The following is a 22207-nucleotide window of genomic DNA, read 5'->3' as shown; positions in this document are numbered from 1 at the left end:
TATTTGTGCCCCAGACACAAACCCTCACAAGGTAAGGTTCAATGAATATCTATTGAATCATCCTCGGACTTCTTCTGTATATTTCTTTCTTTTCTCAGTGTGCAGCCCTGCCAACAACCCCCAACAACCACACACTTTTTTATTCCCAAGGCAGCTTTGGAGGAGCTGTTCACAGGCATTAACCTCTTTTAGACCCAGATGATGAGGAGGAAATGCGCTGATGTCCGGGTCTCGGACCCAGAGCTGAGCACATGGCCTGGCTGCCTCCCCTGAGCCTCCAGGCCCCAGGCGGGATTGTCTCGCCTCACTCATCCTTGCTGCCAAGGCCTCCTCGCCTGTATTTATATACACTAAAGCCTCTGCCCGAATAAAACATCCATGTAAAATCCAATTTCCTCAGAATCTCTTTTGGAGCCTGGGCCTGAGATGGAGTAGGTAACCCGGGCAGTAACTGCCTGAACCGCTCCTGCTGGCTGCAAAGGTGAGGCCCATTTTTCAATTATCTATCTGCTGTGACAGCAGCGGTCCAGCCACCCAGCCAAGGAAAGGGGAGGGGGGAGGCAGAGCTAGGGAGGAGGGAGCAAGAGGGCAAGGGCACGGTGGGGGAGAAGGAGAGGGAGAAACCTACACAGAGGCACGCAGGAAGGACCCTTGTATGCGGCACCCAGTAGGTGCTCAGGAATTATGTGGAAAATGAGCGACTGGAACAGTAAATAGGGAGGGTGGGGGTGAGGCGAGCAGAGGGGGAGAGCTGGAGAGACACAGAGTGGGTGGAGAGAGGGAGAGAGGGCGGGAGGAGGAGAGGGGGAGGGGAGGCGAGCGTGGATGGAGCCAACAAGAGGCTCCTGTGTCAATCCGTGGAAACGGGAGGCAGAGTGATGCGGTCACAGCTCCTGCCATCAATATCCTCTAATATAAATGTCAGTGATGCTATTTTCCGCGCAGTCATTTCGCACACTGCTGATTACATTAACGTATAATGGAGGGGCGCCGGCTCCACTGCTTTCTCCCCTAACCCTCCCCCCGGTGATGTGTCAATAGCCGCCTCCATGAACAAGTCAATTTTCTGCAGGCTTGGCAGCGGAATAAATCTGCCCGGCTATGGGGAGAGCTGGAGATATTTATATACCCGGCTCCTGCCTTGCGTGTGCGCGCGCGCGTGTGCGCGGAGGGCGCGGGCGCGGGCCGGGCGGCGGGGGAGGGAGGGTGGCGCGCCGCCGAGCTGAATGATTTCCAGCCCCGACTCAATAAGAGGAGAATTTAGAGCGGTCCCTGAGCTGGGCTCCCAGAAACAGCCTTACACGTTTATTTTCCTTAGCTGAACAGGAAAGGCGAGAATTATATGTGGATTTATAGGACAGGCGCAGCTCAACCCAAATGCTCCCGCTCCGGCGGAGTGGGGGGGGTGCAGGGGTGGGGAGGGAGGCGGCGGCCGAGGGCGGACCGCTGGGACCCCGGCTAGCGCGGGTGCTGGTAGGGGCGCACCCCCCCTCGCCGGGCGCTTTAATTACATTTGTTCTTGTCCTTCGTGAGGGTGAGACTTCGGCGCAGCCCGCGTTGCGGGAGGGGGGGGGGCGGGGGGAGGCGCAGGCCGGGACTGCCTGGAGATGGGGAGAGGGGGGCCCGCCGGGAATGGGGACATGGGGAGACCGGGAAGGGGGGCTGTCAGCTTCGGCTCAGAAGCGGATCAATAGTAAGAGATCTAATGGGCTAACTGCCAAGCGGGCGCACCGAGGCGCTGCCCCGCGGGGGCCGGAGGGGGTGGGCTAAGGACGAGAGGAGGGAAGGGGGGGTAGGAGAGGGAGTGAGGACAGGAGAGAGGGGAGGGCAGAAAGAGTGGGAGAGCTGCGGGGAGGGGGAAGAGAGAAAAAACGGAGAAAGGGGCCGGGGTTAGCGGAAGGGAAAGGACAGGACAGGACAGTCTTCGAGGGGGCCTCTCTTCAACACCCTTCCCTTCCCCCCACTCCCCAGCGCTGGGACGGAGGCACCTGTCCCGGGGCAACTGGACCCCACAGCCGCCCGTCCCTGTGGCCTCAACTCTGCTACTGAGCCGCCAGGGGGCGGCGCGGCCCTGTGCTGTCCCCGCGGATCTACGCTCCTCCAAGCTGGGGCTCAAATGACCTGCCGTCTCCCACACCTGGTCCCCGCGCGGTGTCCTGTGCCCTCTCCCGAGACCTCCCCAAGTGACAGGGGTGGGGATGCGGCATCTCGCCCCTGCTCCCGCCCCCAGTAGAGGCAGCTTTCTGGCTTTCATAGTGTGGAGCATAGCACCCTGGGACCCTGGGCGGGGAAGTGCCCGAGGGGCGGGATCATCCGGCCTGAGGCTGGCCAATGTCCCCCAAAGGTACCCCAGGCTGCGGCAGACGCAGCTTCGGAGGCGTTGCGAGTTTTGGGCCTTTGCATCCTGACGGCGGGGCACAGGCGAGTCCCCGGGGCAGTCCTAGCGTGAGGGGTCCTTCTCCGAGTGCTGTGCGAGCTAAGGAGACCAGCCAAGGTCGGGGCGGGGTGGAGGGGTGAGGTGGGAATCAATGCCCAGTTTTAACTCTTTCGGTTCCTGGCCATTGTCTGACCCCTAATCTCTTGCACACAGATCCTCTTCTCAGCTCCTTCCTGTCCTTTCCCAAACTGAATGAGAAAATAAAACACAGTCCATCACCCCTGCCAGCAAATTCTGCCACCAACTAAAGGGGAGATTGGTGGTGTCAGTTCAATGGTTCTCAACCCAGAGCATATCAGAATTACTTGAGGGAGATTTTCAGCATAAACTGTCCTTCCACATGCACTCATATTGCAAGAAGTGTGTAGGTGCTGGCAGGGGTTCCTGGAAATATGCATTTTGTCAAAGCTCCCCAGGGAATTCTGATACATTCCTACTTGGGCACAGCCTGGAGAAAGGTATTACTCCCGCACAATTTTTTTTATGTTGGGTGTGGTAGCTCTGCCTGGGCTGTTTGCCCTCATGGATGTGTTTGTGTGTATATCACTAAGTGTATGTCACTGGGGACCTGTGTTTTTGGGTAAGCATTGTTTTGTGCATCTCTTTGTGTGTCCTCGGAATACAGATGTCACACGCATTGTCCTGTGTGTCTCTGGTGTTATCAGTGTTTACCAAGAGCACCTATTGTGTGCATGTTGTCATACACGCCTGTCCTGGTGAGAGCGAGTGTGGGTCCCCATGGTGTGTCTGTGCCGTGTTGCGCACATCTCTGTGGGCTCCATTGTTGGGCAGAGCCATTGTCTCCATGTCACTGAGAGTGTGTGCTGGCGAGAGCTCATGACACAAATGGAACGAAGCTGATCTGCCCCAGAAGCGAAGGCAGCAATGACCTTCTTTTTCCAATTATATCCTGGTCAGAGGTGAGCGACCTCTCCCCACTGAGGCCGCTTCTTGTCATGCAAACTGAGCAGAAGGATGGAGATTAGAGGAATGCCACGGAGTCACGTGTGAAAACAATCAGCTATCAATGGGCTCCGATCAATGCCCCAGATTCCAGATGAGCCCAGGGCAAGCAGTCACTTTGGAGTTTTTCCCAAGGAAGGGAAAACACACAGTCTACACCAGTTTGCAGCCAACTGCCACACACGTGTCCAACACCAGGAGAGACCCACACGTACTTATGCAGCCTAGGGACAAGTAGAAAGTAAGTGGGGAAGCGCTGAGTGAGTGAATGGCCAGCCACCCACTTTGAATTGGTGGGCAACTATTATTAGTTAGTAGGCGACTATTTTGTTTTTGCTAAGGACGCAACCTTATTCAGCTGGGAGCTGGGAGCGGGAAGTGTAAAAGCTTGTGTTGACTGTTTTCTATTTTAAGTCTGAAGAGTTAGGATTCTAAGTGGGTCACAGGAGGCAGTTTGGGGATTTGGAGGAAACTCTCATGTCATGAACAGAGCAATAGAGGGCTTGTGTTGAAAGGGTGGCCAAGGAAAGTCTTTGGTCAGCTGTGGGCAGGGGGCAGGTGTACAGCCAAGGGGCTCCTGGGTCCAGAGCATCTGTCCTCAACACAACTCCAAACCAGGCTGTGAGGTGAGGGAGCCGAGCTTCTGAGAGGCAGGGCCAGCCCTAACCACAGATAAGCTCCAGGTTAACACACAGAGCGGACAACTGAGCTGGGGAAGCCAGGACCTCTGAAGGGCAGGGTTATGAGGGACCCACTTGAAGGCTGACTGGTCTTTGGAGGGAGGTAGAGGCAGGAATTTGGAGGCCTATTTGGGCAAGCTGAGAAGCCAAAGCTGGGTCGAAAACAACAGGGTCAAGGAAGACCAATGAGAAGATGGCAAAGGTTCTCAAAAGGCCTGAGGACCTTATCAAGTCTGGCTCTCATGTCTGCTGAACTTACCTTGGTCCGGGAGTCAGTAAGGCTGGGTCTAGCACTCTAGGCAGCCAAGGTTGAGGCAAGGACAAGGGTCATGTTGTCTCGTCCTGTGGGTTGTGACAAGCAGTCCTCTGTGGCCTTTAGGTATCTTAGAATTCCTTTGGTGCACATTTATGGATGTCCCACTCTGCCTTATCCTATAGGAATGAAATGACCGGTGAGAATACCCTTATGGAGCCTGTAGTTTGATGCAGAGTAAAGAATTTGAAAGAGTTTGAAGACTTTAATTTCCTTCCTTCCTCCCTCCCTTCCTCCTTTCTTTCCTTCCTTCCTTGGCTCCTTCCTTTCCTTCTGGAAAGTGCAGTGTTGCGGAAGGGCACACTGCCTGGATTCAGATCCCAGCTGTGCCATTTACCAGCTTCAGCTTCTGAGTTCCAGGTTCTCTCCTCGTGTCTGACTGTAGAACAGGGGTATTTGCCTCTTAGGATTGTTGTGCACATTGTAGGCGAAGACTTTAGAACAATGCTTGGACCCCGGAATGTAAGTGTTGGCTTTTCTAGTCTTTCCTTCCATTTTCTAGTACAGTGCCTTGGAAAAGTCCCACTCTTGTGTCAGCAGAATTAGAGTAAAAAGGACAAGCTAATGGGGAGATTAGAAGACCCTGAGAGGCTGGAGAGTGAGTTGGGGTAGGAGCAGAGACGGGGCCTGCTCAGGACATGGGAATCCTGCTGTGGGGCTGATGGGGTAGCAGAGATCGACTCTTTTGAGGTGGGGCTGAGGAGGCCTAGGGTAGAAGGGGAGGTTGGGAGAGAGGTCCTGTGTGCAGAGTCCCTTATGCTTATGTCAGTTCCGTGCTGGTAACTCTGCCCTTTTCTCCAGAAGGGCACCCCCTTCTGGAGCTGCTTGACCAGAGCTGTCTGGAGGGGCTGTGCATGGAGAGACCTGCCCCCGCCACAGGATAATCAACAAACAGCACTGCTTTTCTGGGCTGGGCCCATCACCCGGCTTCCTTCCCTCTCCCACCGCTTGACCTCAGCGACACCAGCCCCCCCTGCTGGCTTCAGAGGGCCTAGAACTAGGCGCTGCCTCTGCCCATCTCTCTTCTGAGTTCTGAGGGGAGAGGAGAGGTCACAGCAAGCCCATTCTATAGCTTGGGAGACTGAGGGCCAGAAGCTCCTCCAACTGGGCCTGCTTGTTTAATGAGACGCCAGTGACACCAGGAGAGATGGGTGCCGACAGCTCAGCAAGATGGTTAACTGTAGGCTGTGAAAACAGTCGTGGGTGCGTCGAAGCACAATTCTGCAGCCTCCTAGCTGACATGAGTTTAGTCAAGTTCTTTAGCTTGTGTGGCCTCAGTTTCCTCCTCTGAAAAATGCAAACACCAAGAACACCTACTTTGTGGGCTTGTTGTGAGAATCAAATAAGGGAGGGCACTTCAGAATGCGCTTAGCACAGACCATTAAGTGATCAATCAGTTCTCGGGGAATTTGCCCAAGAAGGAACTTCCTGCTGTGATAGCACCGGGTGTCCCCTGTGGGTCTTCACCCTTGACTATGGGCTTTGGGGGACTTTACCATCCCAGGTTTGTTTGTTCAAATCCCAAAGCACCAAATGGTTGAGCATCCACCAAAAGCTGCTGCTTCATTATAGGAGGGGGTGCGAGGGACCGGAACGGGGGAGTCCTGGTGCTGTGCAGGGGATAAAGGGTTAAGGGGGGGGGTTGGCGTGAGAGTGGGTCACCCCCTCCCCTTCCATTGATTATTCTCCTCTCCAGGTGTTTTTGTGGCTTTTCCCCCTCCCTTGGGGTGGGAGTTGGGGGCTGCTGGGTCCACTTCGGGCTTAGTTATTGTTTTAATTTTGGTGTTGGCTCCCTGGTGCCCGGAGCAGATAATGAAAGAGGAAGAGAGAGGTCAGGGTGGTGCCCAGGCAGCAGATTTCTGCCCGTCAGACTGGGCCAGGGGGGTGGGGAAGGGGGGGCTGTTAAGTTAATATCAATAAAGCAACTGGAGTCTCAGAAGTGAGGAGCTGCAGAGCCAAGCACAATGTCTTTGTGCTCTGGGAGCCTAAAGGGGCGTTTTGCGTGTCCACGATGAAACCTCGGAATGGGGCTGGGCATGGGGGTTGGGGGACGGTGAGCACACTGGCCCAGCAACAGCAAGGAGTGACAGAGGGAAAAGCAAAGCGCTGGGCAGAGAACAGGAGTCCGAACTCTATCTCATCGAGCTCTAACCACTCTTCTCTGGCTGTCCTTTCCCCATTGCCCTACTATCTGTCCAATCACATGGGGCTAGATTTTTGGGGGGAGGGGTGTGCCTTGGGGCTTCCGTAGAAGGAGGAAAACAAAGACAGGAGTCAGGAAAGCATAGAGATTAAAATCAAAAGCTTTGCTGTTAGACCTGAATTCTTGGCCAAGTTCTACTTACTGGCTGTGTGACTTTGAGCAAGTTACTGACCCTCTCTGAGCCTCAGTTTCCTCTTTTGTAAAATGGCACTAATAGTGGTGCTAAACTTATAGGGTCATTGACGTTGTACATAGAGAACTCAGCAGAGGGCCCGGCAGGCAGTGAGCCCTCAATGCATGCCCACTATTCTTATTAAGCCTGTTTTCCTCAGCTGTAAAATGGGGATATCCGTTGTAACTTCCCCACAGGGGTCTTATGGCGAACAAATTAGATAAAGCCTGTAAAGTGCTTAGCACAATGCCTGGTACATAAATAAGCCTTCAATACATGTTAGCTGTTGTTATTATATTATTTTTATCTTTATTATTCCCTGCTGTCTTGGAACTGGTGATTTAGCTGAGCAGACTGAGGCCAGGCCACTCCCTTAGCCATCCGAGGTATCTGGCTCCTTTCGGAAGGTCTTTCTAAAGCCCAGCCCCACTTGGAGAAGCCTCTGGTTTGTCTTTTATAGTCCAGGTGGTTGGACAGAAAGTCCCCAGGAGCTGAGATGATTGCTGGCCTTGCAAGGGACACCTTACGACCACCTCTAACCCTGGGGTTGTGGGGGGATATGTCAGCCACAAGGCTGTCTGGGGGGCAGAGGTCCTAACAGGGCCTCACTTGGATCCCCTCCAGACCTGAGGAGGTGTGCGGGGTAGACGATGGGGCTCACCTGTTATCCCTGGGAAGGCTCAGTGGGAAGGGCAGAGAACATGGGTCTCCCCGCACCCTCACCCTAATCCCATCCACGCCCTTCCAATTCCTTTCCCTCTCTCAAGGCTGGAGGTGGGCATGGGAGCTGAGCAGATTAAAAAAAAAAAAAAAAAGAGGGTAGTAAATGTTTCCCACTTGACCTTTCTGTAGCCCCTTAGCCCATCCCAGCGGGCTGGCAGGCTGAAGGGGTGAATGGAGTAGAGGGCAGGATTTTCACAGTAATGGCAGCATATGTTGTGTTTATTGACACCGCAGGGCCGGTGCTTGTGGGGTGTGGGGGAGCACTTAGGAGGCTACAGGCAGGAGGGGGCTAGGGGAAGAGGAGGCAGAGGGGAAGGCTGCCGGCGGATGGGGAGGGGGGAGGAGAGAGAGGGGAGCCTGGGGCCTGGGGGGAGGGAGGCAGGAACAATATTGTAGCACGAGCACACCAGGTGCTCGCTGTCAGCCCGAACAAAAAGGAAGAGTCAGCAACTCTGGGGGGGGGGGGGGGGGGCGGGAGGAGGAGGCGGGAGCCACCGCCTGCTCCAGCCTCACAGCCTCTCCCCGTTAACCCCTGCTCTGCCACTGTGGCTAAAGAGGGGAGGGGCATCTGGGATCCCCCCACCCCCTGCCCCAGCCCACGCTGCTCCCAGACTCATGTCTTGGGTCATGAGGGGAATGTGGTTACCTCTGGGGTCAGCACTGGCAGGACATCCTTCATCTTCCTCAAAGCCTGAAGGAAAAGAAGCCGCTCACTCTGTTCCATGCTTTCCATAACGGAGGGGCTTCTGTGGTACTTGGGAAGTTGGCAAAACCGGAGCGTCAGGAGTCAATGACCTTGGGCTTCTGAAAGCAGCTGCAGGTGGTGGGGGTGGGGGATGGGCTGTGCATAGACGCCGTTCAAAGGGGATGATGGGCCCTCTGCTGCGGGTTGCAAAGGTCCCCACAATTCCCCTCTCCCTGCCCGGCCGGCAGATTTCCTAGCTTCCTGGAAGTCTTCCCAGGGTTGTCCGGCCTGGGGCAGGGGGAGCAGGAGGAGAAAGGGACTTGATATGTCCTATAGAGATGGCTCTCAGTCAGCTGAGAATGCTGGGTTTGATGGCTCTTTGGTCCGTAAAGCACTGGGGGCTCATCCGGAATATGGGGGGGGGTGAGGAGGATAAATAGCAAAGTAGGCTCTCCACCCTGGACCCCCACTCTGGAGACGGCTTCTGGCTTCCTGCCTGAGGAGCAGAACTGCAGGTGTCTTTGGCCAGCACTGTCCTCTCTTCCTCCTTCCCCCTTCCTGCAGAGCACTGAAGAGAAGCCAGGTGCTCCCAGTGAAGTGGACTCAGCTTCCAGCACCTTCGTGGCTTTGGGGCCCTTCCCTGGGGTTCAGGATGGGGGTGCAGGGGAGGCAGGGAAGGACAGCCTGTGAGGGGAGGAGGGGGCACTGGGGCTTTTCCTTCCGTGAATGTTGTTTTACTTCCATTTCCTGAATGTTGGTCTCCTCCAGAGTCTGTGACCTGACATTCTGGAGCCTTCTATCTGGACATTAACTTTCCTCCTAGCTCTTCTATTCTAGAGTCCATGTCTTGGTCACTCTGGATGAGAGTCCTGGATTCCCAGGGGCAGGCGAGACGGGACACTAGAGGAGAACGGTGTTCTTCCCATATCCCCACCCTCTCGCCCCACCTCTGTCCAGCCACCGGGCTCTCTGAATTGAGGCGCAGAGGCCTCTGTGGATGTCCCCTCCCAGGGCTGCTCGGAGGGGCACGCCGGCTGGAAACCTCCTCGACACCGTCTTTTGGCAGACAGAGGCGGCCCTCGCACCTCGTCCTTCGTCCGGGGCAGCCTCTCCCGCGCGAACGTACGCAGACCCAGCGGCTGCGCACCCCTCGCCGCTCTCAGCCCGGCTCCTCCGTGGGCTGCAGGCCGGGTCCGCGCCCCCCTTCCCCGGCCCTCTCGCCGGGCTCCAGCTGCGCGCGGAGCGGTCCCGGCTCGGCTCCAGCTCCTCAATGGCCCTGCTCCCCCATTACCCTGATGTCGGCCCCTCTCCCCCTCGGCTTTATCGGCTCTCAGCCGGCTCCGCCAGGGTAATGAGGGCCCTCCTAATTACCATTGCAGAAACTCCACTTACATTAACAGCTCCATCCGCGGAGCGGCAACATCTGCTGTGCGCAGGCAGGCGCCCCTCCCCCGCCCCTCGCTCCCCTTTCCTCGCAGCCCCCTCTTTCCGGGTCCTCTCCCCCGGCCCTCGTCTCCATCCTCTCTGCCCCCCCCACCCCGCTTTATCTCTCCTCTCTTTTCGCTCGCTCCCCACCACCCTACCTGCCAAGCCTTTTCAACTTCAGCATCCCAGGATGACAGAGATGCACGTAGATTCCAGGATGACAGAGATACTGAGAGATGGAGACACTCAGAGAGCCCAAGCCAGAGTTCCAAGACACCCAAAACTCTGGATCACAGACATAGAGCCAGAGAACCTGGGAACAAATCGAAAGTGCAACCAACAGAGATCATAAAAGAGACCGGGTGTCCGGTGGGCCAGCCCGCCTACATGTGTGGTGAAGGCGGGTGTTCTCATGTCCCCCACCCCCGTGTGCAAATGTATGTGCATGGTATGTATACGTGTGTATGGAGGTGCAATGTACCACGCATGCTCATTTACTTAAGCATCATACATATGATTATGCACGTGCTCGTCTTTGCATGTAGGTATGTACCTGTGCGTTCATGAGGACACCAATTCTGCATTTGCCTCCTGGGTGTAATTACATTTGTCTACATGTATATTTGGTGCTTGCGTTTTGCAAGTGTAATTCTGTGTATGTGAGGACACTTGTCCGTCATCTATGTAGTGCTGCACGTGTAGCATCTAGTGTCACTTGTGAACATATATGATCTTTGTTCAAAGTCATGTGTATGCCATATGTGGATGTGGGTGAGGATGCATATTGCCTCCGAGTGTATTTGCCTCTCTGCGTGCATGCCTATGCATGTGTGTATCATCTGTGTAATTATTTGATGACAGGGGGAGCATGTGTGTGTTCCTGCTCCGTGGGGGATGACAGGCAGTTGGGAAGACGCTGAGCCCATTTTATCTGAGGTTAACAGGGGTCACACTTCACTCCTGGAAGTCCCCCACCCTCCCCCCCACCCCATACAATTAAGCCTCAGTGTGGTGGAAAGACAGCCAGCAGACATTAAGAAAGGTCAACAATATTATCAGCTTCTAATCCAATTAGTTACTGTTTATTTGGAAATCCAGCTCCAGGTCAGCTTCTGGGAAGGAGGCCTGGGAGAAAGGAGGGCAAGGGATGAGGAGGAGAGGCTGAAAGAAATGGTCGAAGATGGCCGGGGTGGGGGGAATCCCCAAAACACCATCCAGTGATGCACCACTACCCACTGGCTGCTTTAAAGCTGGGTAGCTCTGGGGAAGGTTCTGCTCTTCACAGGAGGGGCTGAGATCTGGGGTTTTATCTCCAGAGGTTTGGATGTAAGAGAAGAGGGGTTTTCTCTCCATCCTGAGAGACTTTCTGCCTCTTTCCAGCCCTGGGATCCCAAAGAGGTGGACTGGGAGCTGGCCACTCTGCCTCCCGGCTGTGGCCAGCTTCCCCCTGGATGGGAGTCAGAGGAGGAGATGTTGGTAAATGGTGCTATTAGCTCCTGAAGCCACTCCATTAATCCCGCCCTCTACTTTATGTCCTCTTTTCTCTCCCACATCCTCTCCTGAGCTATAGCAGGACCTCTTCTTTCTCCCACCCCAGGACATGCAGGGGCACCAGCTTAATCCATAGGGTCCCAAGGCCGCCTTCTTGAGTATAGACAGTGGAAGAGACCCAGAACTTGGCCTGGTCTTGGGCAAAGAGCAAGCCAGTGGGACCAGAGGGAAATGAGGTGGTCTTTACCCTGCTCTTCCCCCTCTAGGACCACTCAGGGATGGATAATATCCTGGGGTGCCCTGGATATGAGGGGGGGCTAACAGAAAGAAGAGGGTTGGCTGCTGGATTCGCAGGCTAGATCACAGGATCTCCCCAGCTCAGCAGTCAAGGGCAGGCAGGACAGATGCTATGGACTCAGACTCTAGCTGTGGCCAAATCAGGGTAACAGAAACAGCTCTGCTCTTTCAGAAGCCAAGTCTGGGGTCCCTTTTGCTTGTTTCTTGAGGGTCAATGTCCATAGGCCTAAGCTCAGGTATTAGACTGCTTGCTCTTCTGGCCCCAGTCCCTTCCTCTCAATATGCACGATTTGTTTTCTTCTCACTGCCCTTTCCAGGCACTATTCTCTCTCTCTCTCTCTCTCTCTCTCTCTCTCACACACACACACACACACACACACACATACACGCCTACTCACCAACCTGCCTCCGAGACTCCAAAGATGGCCAGGGCATAGAGATATTGGTGGTGGTCCTTATCTAAGCATTTGCAATGGATCTCCATGCTTTGCAGAAGACTTCTCTGGAAGGTGTTTCCCCATTCCACCCCGTCCTGGAAGATAACAACAATGACGATAAAACTTCAGTGGTAACGATATTCATACATATTTTTATCCTAGCAGTTCTCACCCTTAACTCCACCTTGGAGTCACCTTAAAAAACTCTTTAAAAAATATACATGCCCAAGGGCGCCTGGCTGGCCCAGCTGGTGGAGCATGTGACTCTTGACGTCCAGCTTGAGTTCAAGCCCTGTAGAGATTACTTAAAAATAAGATCTTGGGGTGCCTGGGTGGCTGGGTTGGTTAAGTGACTGCCTTCAGCTTGGGTCAGGATCCCAGAGTCCTGGGATCAAGCCCCGGATCAGGTTCCCTGCTTTGCAGGCAGCTCTCTTCTCCCTCTCCCTCTGCCTGCTGCTCCCCCTGCTCGTGCTCTCTCTCTCCATCAAAAAATAAACAAAGTCTTTAAAAATAAAGAAATAAACATGAAATCTTAAAAAGAAAAATGTACACGGCCAGGCCTCACCCTGAATCCAGCCAATCTGTATCTTCAGGGTTGAGCTTCTGGAATCCATATATTTTATAAAGCTCCAGAGATGACGGCTATGGTTAAAAAATTCTATCAGTTTAGGGGCACCTGGGGGGCTCACTCGGTTGGATGGTTGGATGTCTGCCTTCGGCTCAGGGTCATGATCCTGGTGTCCCAGGGTCTGGGTGTCCCAAGTGTCCTGGAGTCCCACATCTCGGGCTCATTGTTCAGCAGGGAGCCTGCTTCCTCCTCTGCCTGCTGCTCTGCCTGCTTGTACTCACACTCTCACTCTCTCTCTGACAAATTAATCAATCTTTAAAAAAAAAAATTCTATCAGTTTAAAAAACTGACAATTTACAAATGACAAAGCACTGCCCCTCATCTCTCATTAGCCAAGGCATTATTACTATCTCTATTCTACAGAGGAGGAAACTGAGGTCCAAGTTGATTACAAGTGGTAAGTTAACCTACCTTTGTTCTTTTCCTTTCTTTTCTCCCTCCCTCCCTCCCCAACTTTCCTTCCTTCCTTCCCTTCTTCCATCCTTTCTCAAGGAACCAGGTACCCTCAATCTAAGGGCAGCCTGCCAGATTCCAACTAAATCTACTCAGTTATTATCATTTAGAACATCAAGATGGGTCTTCCGGGAGGCAGAAGCCCCTCCTTCATGATGTCTGCGGACTTCAAGCTAAGCTCTTCCTTCAGTACCACATCATGTCTCAAGAGGAGTAAGACCGCGTTTAGGAGAGAGGCAACATGATGCATTTGGACAAACAGGGCCTTTGGTGTCACCGCTGTGCGTTCACATTCTGGCTCTACTACTTCTCGTCCCTGTCACTTACTCAACTTACAAGCTGCTCAGAGCCTCACTTGTAAAATGGAGATATAACACCTACTTTCTAGAATTGTTCCTAGTGTGGCGTCTGATCAACAGATGATAAACATTATTATTTTGAATTTAAAAGAAACAACTGTAATACCTGTGGGAACGGCTAGAATTAAAGGAATGGCAGAACTGGAGTGACTGGAACTCACGTGTATTTCAGGGAGTGTACGCTGGTAGGAGAACCGCTTAGACTAATGCTTGGAAGTACCTACTAAAGTGAGGGTTCTCCTACAACTCAGCAGATCTACTCCTGGGTATATGCCCGTGAAAAATGAATGATTATGCTTAGCAAAAGTCATGTGTGAGAGTGCTCAGCAGCTGACTTTGTCATAGTCCCAAACAGGGACAGCCCACATGTCCATTCACCAACAAACAGGTAAACCTATCCTGGTATAGCCACACAACAGAGTACTACAGAGCAAGGAAAAAGACCAGAATGCTGAACTATGCAAGAATGTATGTAAACCTCACAGATATAATATTGCACGAAATAAGTTGGACAGGAAAGAATAAAGACTATATACTATGTGATTTACTTATTAAGGTTCAAAACCAGCAAAAAGCAATCTGGGATGAAGAGGCTGGAAGTCAGAATAAGAGGTACAGGGGAAAGGGGCACAAAAGATCACTTGGGGGTGCTAGAAATGTGCTCTCTCGATAGAGGTGTGTGTGTGTGTGTGTGTGTGTGTGTGTGTGAGAGAGAGAGAGAGCGAGAGAGAGAGAGAAATTCATCTGAGTTCACTTAAGATGACCATGCTTGGCTGGGTACATTATACTTCCGTTGAATAATGATGCCCGCGGGCAGCCTGAGACCATGCCTTGAGAGCAGAAAGAACTTGGAATGTAAAGGAAGTGATACATTGGTGGTCATTGCGCCTGGGGAGGGTGATCAGGAAGAGGCGTTTTTTGTAAGAAGAGACATTTATCCCAGGATTTGAGAAAAAGCTGGGGTCCTGATAGGTAAAGATGAGAGCTGTTGAAAAGGAGGCCTTTTTCAGTTGGGGTGTTCCTGTGATGGGGACGCAGGTGAAAGAGCCCCACAAATGCAGCTGGAGATTAGATCAGTGAGACCATCCCTGAATAGCAGTTGAGGGGTTTGTACTTAACTGAGTACCATGGGTTCTGAGCAGACCGGGGACATAATGGAATGTGCTGGAATGATTCATCTGGGGGCAAGTGGGCAGGGTGGATGGAGCGGAGAGATGCTGTTTCTGCAGCACCCAGGGCTGTGGGATCCTGGGCCTCAGGTAGGGCCATGTCCCAGAGGAAGCCAGAGCGCTGTGATGGAAAGTGGGCCTTTGGAGGTAGCTCAGCAGGGTTGGGGGGAGTGGGGGGAGTCCTCGAGGAGAGAGGTTCCTCGCCAGCCCCCTCTGGAGGCTTCTGTTGGGGCTTCCCCTGGATCACTGGGCCCAGAACACTGGACTCTGGTTCTAGTCCTGAGGGGCTGCTGGAAGCTGGGCCTGGAAATGCTTGTCTTGACGTGCCTCCTGCCTTCCAGCAGAGCCCAGCAATTTGCTAGGGAGGGGGAAGATGAGTAACAAACATTTGTAAAGTGAAAGCTTGAGGTCTAGCTCAACTAAGACAGTAGTGGCTACAGGGAGCCCGTGGAAAGTCCTCAGAAAGCAGAACAGTGAAAAGACTGGAAGGCAAGTGTAGTTGGCCTGGGAGTGCCTCTTTCCTGTACCGCTTACCAGCTGTGGGTCCTTTCACTGCCTTGGCTCCTTCCAGGTAAGTGGGGACAGTGGTAGGGACCATTTCCTAGAGTTATCTGGAGGATGAAATAAAATAAAGCATCCAAAGCGATAGAAATAATGCCTGATATATAGCAGCCTTCGAGAAACATTACCAGTTTGTATAATTGCTTCTCATGGCGGGATCAGAGGTTTCTTTTTCCTGCTTCTTTATGCTTACTTTCTGCAATGAGCATGGCTTACTTGGCTGAGCAGGGAAAAATTAAGTCAAAGAGGGAAGGAAAAAGAAACCTGCCTGAAGGGGGCAGCCAGAGAAATGGACACTGTTATTCAGAAACATTTCTCTAGCCTCAAGCAGGGAAAAGGGGCTGCCCACCCAAGTTTGGCTCAGCTCAGAGGCCTGGGAAGGAAGGGGGCTAGGTTTGAACCTAAAGAGTGGGAGAGGCATAGACTGCTGGCATGTAGATGATGCCACTATATGGACAAATCCAACAACTTTAATACAAAGCCATCCTTCGTCGAACACTTACAAGGTGTCAAAGTCTTTATGTATTACTGTGATCATCGTCACAGCCTTACAAGGTAATATGATTACCCCAATTATTATACCACTCTGAGAAGTAACTTGCCCTACTGCAAAACCGAGATCGGAACTCAGTGTCGAGATGACTCCAGGTCAGTTTCCACCCAGAAAATGCAGGGAATACCGCTAAACAAGGGGAGGTTGTGCAGCCAGGCTCTCATGCCTGAACCCCTCCTTCCAGCAAGACTGGGATGGATCAGGCATACCCCTGCCCCTGTCTTCTCTTGCCCCAGGTTATTTCAGGGACTGCCAGTGCCTGGATTTGTCCCCAGACTCCATCTCTGAGGGTGGACACCAGGCATTGGTCCCTGTCCCCAGCCCAGTCAATATTGTCTCCCTCCCCACCCCCATCTCCCACCCTCTCAGATGGCTGACACCCTCCTCCCCTTCCCCATTACCCCCTCCACTCCCTCCTCCATTCTCCTTCATTGCCGGTGGAACCCCCCTCCCTTCCCTAGCCTGCCAGCCCTTGAAGCTCTGCTGCAGCCCCTCAAAGTTGCTACAATAAATCCCCTATTTGGTTTAGTTCCACTCCAGCTCCCCCTGCACAGAGGGACCCAATGGGATGCAGGAAAATTATACATGTAATAAAGAGCTGGTTTGCTCTGATAATTCTGACAATGATACACACCTCACACCTACCCACGCACACACGTTGGCATATCCACATGCACATATCACACCCAGCACCCTCCCAACCCACGTGGCCATCCAAACACAGCCCAATCTGCTGACACGCAGCTCCCATCCTAGAGAGGCTCCCCAGACCAGGGTCTACACTCAGGCATTAAGGTACAGACCCCATTTGCTGCAAATTCTCTGGGCAACTCCCTTCTTGCTGGCTCCCACAGCACACTGCACTCCCCAGCAGCTGGAATTTACCAACTGTGTCCCGAAGGCCCGTCTTCTGTGGAGCCCATTAGATCCTGAGCCGGAATAGTGTCCATGCGGTTCACTGTTAATCACATACAGTGCTTGGGGGACACGGTGGCCCCCCATAACCTTGTTGAGTGAATGCCTAAAGGAATAAAGAAATGAATGAATGCACACACAACATTTGTCCCCACAGAAATACAGATCACATGTTGAGATATCCCCCATCCCTGCCCCCCTGCGAGTCACGTCTCTGACTTGCCTCTTTTACTTACAACAACACACACTGTAGAGCCCCTCACTTCTGCTAGCAGGTGCCCATCACACACACACCCCCCCACAGTGATCAGAGGCCATTGTGAACTGCTGCTTGGGGTTCTCCTGAGTGTGTGTGTTTTGGGGGGGTTGGGGTAGAAGGGGACTGTGCTTGAGTGTGTGTTGGGTACGTATGAGTATGAATGTGTGTGAGAGTGTGTGTGAGTGAGTGTGGGTGGGTGTCTGAGTGTGTGTGAGAGTGTGTGTGAGTGAGTGTGGGTGGGTGTCTGAGTGTGTGTGAGAGTGTGTGTGAGTGAATGTGGGTGGGTGTCTGAGTGTGTGTGTGTGTGTGCGTGTGCGTGTGCGTGTGCATGTGCACACAAACCTTGAGGTCTCTAAACTTACCTTGTTCCCCATCTTCTTAGAAATAATGATAAGCATAGGGTTCTCGTTCAAATTTTCTCTTCTCTTCCTCTCCCCCTGTCTGGCTCCTTTTAGAGAGAATTTTCTCCTCAGTTTCCCTATTTTTCTGCAGCCTAGAAAGGTTTAGAAAGAAAAGGGGGTAAGAGGAGGGTAAGCTGAAGAGGTCTGCTCCCATCATCCTGGTCGATATTCTCCCTGCTTTCACCTCCCCTCTACTACCACTTCCAACCCCCTTTCACAGCTAGGAGAAAGCAAAACCAAAATACAGTGTCGGCCCCTCTGAGGGCTGACACACCAGAGCCTCCAGAGCCTCCCGGGCTTGCTGGTCACCCAGACTGCCTAGGGCCTCCTCTCTGACCCCACTCATAAATCCTAGTCACTGGGGCTCTGTGTTCTTGCTGGTCCCCTTCTTACCTCTCACCTGATTTCTCTGCTCAACCATCATCATCTGGCCAGTCCCCAAACACTGTCCCTGGCCCTCTTGCCTCCAGCCATGACATGGCTCCCTGAAACCACCCCCCCACCCCTTGGTTATCTTTTCCCTAGGGACCATCAGAGAGCATCAGAGTCCTCCAGACTTAGCCATTTTCCCAGAGTGGAGCCCTCTCCTGGGCAAACATGGTCACTGCTGCAGCGGGTGACTTCAGCCCAGCCTTCTCCAAAGTCCAGCCTTTCTCCTCCTCTGCCTGCAGGACCCGCTCACAGGTCCTCTCCATGTCCCCCTCTCCCAATCATGACAGACCCCTGCGGCCCTCCTCCTGGACTTCTCTTCTGTCTGACCCTTAGTCATCCCCCTCCCCTTGCTACTTGACCACCACCCCAGGCCTGCCTCAGCCTCCTGCAGCTCTCCTGAGACAAGCTTCCCAGAAACCACCTGGGGCCTGGAGGGTTCTGGGACGGCCTCAGAGACAGCCACTCATGATCGGCCTGGCCTCACAAGTACCAGCATGTTTGGGGGGTGTTTCTGTTTGTCTGGTTTTTTAGGACCCTGCTATGATCATATCAATGGCTCCCCATTCTTCAAGGATATAGGCCCCCACCTCTCCTAAAGCCAGCTGGGCTCTGGCATAGTCTGGCCTCGGCTGACCTCCGAACCTCATTCCTCGCCCACTGCCCTGCACTCCCCGAGACTCAGCCTCGATGACCTTCTTCCCGGTCCTCCTGCGGCTGGAGCTCTCCACGCCTCCTTCTGCAGGCCATGGGGCTTTGGGCGTGTTCTTGCTCTGTCTGAATGCTTGTCTCTTTACCTGTTTAACTCCTCATCCTCCTCATAGCAGCTCAGACATCGCTTCCTGAGAACAGCCTTGCCTCGACTCCTAAACCAGCTAAGCCTTCCCTGCTGCTAGATGCGCTCAGAGCATCGGGAACACCTGCTTGATTAGACTTATTACACTTATAATTTTACACTCATTTATGTGATTATTTCATTAATGTTTGGCTCACCCATTAGAGCTCTGGACAATGAGGAATAAATAATGTTTCTGTGCATCCCTGAATCTACAGGGCAGTGTCTAGTACATGCCAGGGAGGGGGGCTTTGAGAAATATTTGAGGAATGAGTGGATGAAGCAGCAGTCTCACCAGGTTGAACAAAAAAGAAAACTTTCACCCAAACCCAGGTGGTGCCTGCTCAAGCTCTGGCTCTCTTCATCAGGCCACCCACCTGCTCAAGAATTTTCTATTTTCTATGGCTCCCTATTCCCTCACAAATTAAATCTAAAGTCCTCTCCCTGGGGCGCCTGGGTGGCTCAGTGGGTTAAGCTGCTGCCTTCGGCTCGGGTCATGATCTCAGGGTCCTGGGATCGAGTCCCACATTGGGCGCTCTGCTCAGCAGGGAGCCTGCTTCCTCCTTTCTCTCTGCCTGCCTCTCTGCCTACTTGTGATCTCTCGCTGCCAAATAAATAAATAAAATCTTAAAATAAATAAATAAATAAATAAAGTCCTCTCCCTGGATTCTTCCGGCTTTAACAATTAGCCTCCACTGTCCATCCAGATCTGTTTTCTTTATTTTTTATCACTATATTTTGCTTCCACCAAGCAAACACAGTAGCCCATAAACATCCCTCGATTCGTCTCACCTTCATGTCTTTGTTCATGCCATTCTCTCTGCCTGGGACAACTCAATTCCTCTTTTTCACTTAAATCTTACTCATCCTTGAAGGCCAAGATCATGTCCCAGCTCTTACACAAAGCCTTCTCTGACCATTCTAGCACTAATTGAATTCCCATGCCCTGTCCCTTCTATACATCCAGAATAACGGAGACCATTAACCTTGGAAGGGCCTCTGAGGTCACGGGTTCAACCAGAGTCCGTTCGAACTCTGAAGTCATGTTTTCCAAGCTTCAGCATTCAAGCACGGTTTCCCCTTCTATTCCAAAAGAGAGCGATCCTGTGAAACCTTCTATAAGCCAAAATGGCATAAAACAAAGAAGCAATTGCCATTAATTTATACAGGAAAAATTTTGAGTGTACCCTGACCCTAAGATAACCTCTCTTAGGCTATTCTGATACCTTAGGACACATCATGCTAATGGAGGAACAAGATAAATCAGGATAAAGCACAAATGTTCCCAGACACAATCTGGAACTAGGCAGGCTTGAGGCCGAGAGATGCTGAGTGTGGTTCCCAGAGAGGGAGCCCGGTGGGGCTCAAAACAAATTCTGAGCGCTATTTTTGCTTTTCCCCTTTCTTCATGATAGTGAAAATCCTCTCTGGACTTCTTTCAGTTAGTGAAAATAGGTACTGATGTAGGTCTCTTGTAAACAAAGGGGCAGAAGGTGAACTTTCTGAAAAGTGACAGATCCCGATACCAGCTTTACAACCCACCCCATGTCCCAACATCGCCTATAATGTTGTTTACTTCATATTTTTCTTTAAAAGAACTTATTTTTACTTACTATTAAAAAAAACTTTATAACACTATAGTAACCATAAAACCAACCCTCACCTGCCCCAAAAGGGAAGTAATTATAAAAATAAGTAAAATTTAGGGGTGCCTGGGTGACTCAGGGTGTTAAAGCCTCTGCCTTCGGTTCAGGTCATGATCCCAGGGTCCTGGGATCAAGCCCCGCATTGGGCGCTCTGCTCAGCAGGAAGCCTGCTTCCCCCTCTCTCTCTGCCTATCTCTCTGCCTACTTGTGATCTCTGTCTGTCAAATAAATAAAATCTTTCTAAAAAATAAGTAAAATTTAAAATTATGATCTTCAGTCCTGGCTGGATACCCCCCACCCCAGCCACCTGCTGACAGAGCTCTTGGGTTTGTGGTCCTCTCTCTCTTCGTCAAGAAGGCAAGGACGAGAAATATTCATTAGAGAGGTGTTAAAGATACGCTAGCACCAACCTGAGACTTCCTCTTTGATAAAGCTAGAAAAATCAAACAACTCAAAAATGTGGGTGCCTGGGTGGCTCAGTTGGTTAAGCGACTGCCTCTGGCTCAGGTCATGATCCCGGAGTCCTAAGATCCAGTCCTGTGTCAGGCTCCCAGCTCCACAGGGAGTCTGCTTCTCCCTCTGACCTTCTCCCCTCTCATGCTCTCTCTCACTCTCTCTCTCTCTCTCTCTCAAATGTATAAATAAAATCTTAAACACACACACACACACACACACACACACACACCTCAAAATGCCTGTCAATGGAAAATGCGTGTATCTTCTAATTGTGGAAATATCCGTAACATAAAACGTCACAATTTTAACCATTTTTAAGTGTACAGTTCAGTGGCATGAATTCTATTCACATTGTTTTGCAACCATCACAGTCCTCCATCTCCAGAATGCTTGTCGTCTCCCTGAACTGAAACTCTGTCCCTATTAAACGCTACCTCCCCATTCCCCTCCTGCCCCCGCCATTCAAGTGTCATTCTACTTTCCATCTCTATGAAGTTTATGAAGTTACCTGCTCTAGGGACCTCACGTAAATGGAATCACACAGTATTTGTCTTTTTGTGCCTGGCTTATTTTACTCAGCATAATTCCTTCAAGGTTCATCCATGTCATAGCATATGTCAGAACTTCCACTGATTGATTGATTGATTGATTGATTGATTTCAGAGAGAGTGAGGAAGAGTGCCTATGTGAGCAGGGGGAGGAGGTGGTGGGCAGAAGGTGAGAATTTTCAAGCAGACTCCCCTCTGAGACCTGACCAGAAACCAAGAGTCAGATGCCTAACTGACTGAGCTACCCAGGTGCCCCCTTTTTTTTTTTTTAAGATATTTATTTATTTAATTAATTTATTTGACAGAGAGATAGCATGCACAAGTAGGCAGACCAACAGACAGAAGGAGAAGTGGGCTCTCCACTGAGCAAGGAGCCCGATACGGGGCTTGATCCTAGGACCCTGGGATAATGACCCGAGCCAAAGGCAGATGCTTAACCAACTGAGCCACCCAAGTGCCCCAAAGCTTTTTATATTTTTAAGTAATCTCCACACCAAACATGGGGCTCAAATCTATAGCCCCAAGATTAAAAGTCATCTGTTTTTCCAACTGAACCAGCAAGCTCCTCCCAGAATGTCCTTCCTTTTAAAGGCTGAATAATATTCCCCCATATGTATATCCTACATCGTGTTTATCTGTCAGTGGACACCTGGGTTGCTTCCACCTTTTACACTGTAGTCAAAACAAAGGAATTTAAGTGGCTCAGAACAGCAGTATAATCTTATGCGAAATAGTGAATCCAAAAAATTTACATATAGCCTGATACCATTTTTTAAAATAAAATTAAAAACAGTTAAAGTTAAAAAACCTTTTTAGGGGTACCAAAAGGTACAACTATATTAAACTATATTAACTATATTAAAAGGAAAGCAAAGAGATGATGAATATGGGATTCAGAACGTCAGCTGCCTTAGATCAGAGGCTGGGAAGGGGATGGGGGGACCATTTGCTTCATTGTTAGTTACTGTCAAGGTCTTAGATTTTGTTTTGGATGATAAATTCATGGGGTGCTTATAATACTATTTTAAAACAACCAATAAAAATAAAAACTACATAATAAAGTGGTCATGCAAGGACCAAGATGACATTCTGTCATTTACTGAGAAATACGATTAATCCAGTTCTGTGAACCTAACATTCAGTGGTGGGGGGTGGGGGGGTGGGAAGAA

The 22207-nt window shown here is 51.5% G+C and overlaps 2 long non-coding RNA genes across 4 annotated transcripts; one reads left to right on the top strand and one right to left on the bottom strand.

Annotated features, from left to right (window-relative positions):
• The first annotated feature begins 397 nt into the window (after positions 1–397).
• On the top strand, positions 398–13117 carry LOC116573326. The gene is made up of 3 exons (XR_004278710.1): positions 398–481; positions 9768–10049; positions 12947–13117. It is a non-coding gene; the product is annotated as an uncharacterized LOC116573326 (long non-coding RNA).
• LOC116573325 lies at positions 10668–17236 on the bottom strand. Of its 3 annotated transcripts, none has more exons than XR_004278707.1 (5): positions 17086–17236; positions 16353–16570; positions 14970–15216; positions 11788–11921; positions 10668–11048 (listed from the first exon to the last, which is right to left on the bottom strand). It is a non-coding gene; the product is annotated as an uncharacterized LOC116573325 (long non-coding RNA). The 3 variants fall into 3 exon arrangements; XR_004278709.1 differs by having other exon boundaries at positions 11792–11921; XR_004278708.1 differs by having other exon boundaries at positions 16435–16570.
• Positions 17237–22207: the final 4971 nt, after the last annotated feature.

The sequence above is a fragment of the Mustela erminea genome, chromosome 14 (assembly GCF_009829155.1).
Source record: "Mustela erminea isolate mMusErm1 chromosome 14, mMusErm1.Pri, whole genome shotgun sequence".
Classification (NCBI taxonomy): domain Eukaryota; kingdom Metazoa; phylum Chordata; class Mammalia; order Carnivora; family Mustelidae; genus Mustela; species Mustela erminea.
The sequence above is the reverse complement of the archived record's forward strand: the minus strand, read 5'-3'. Positions and strand labels throughout refer to the sequence as shown.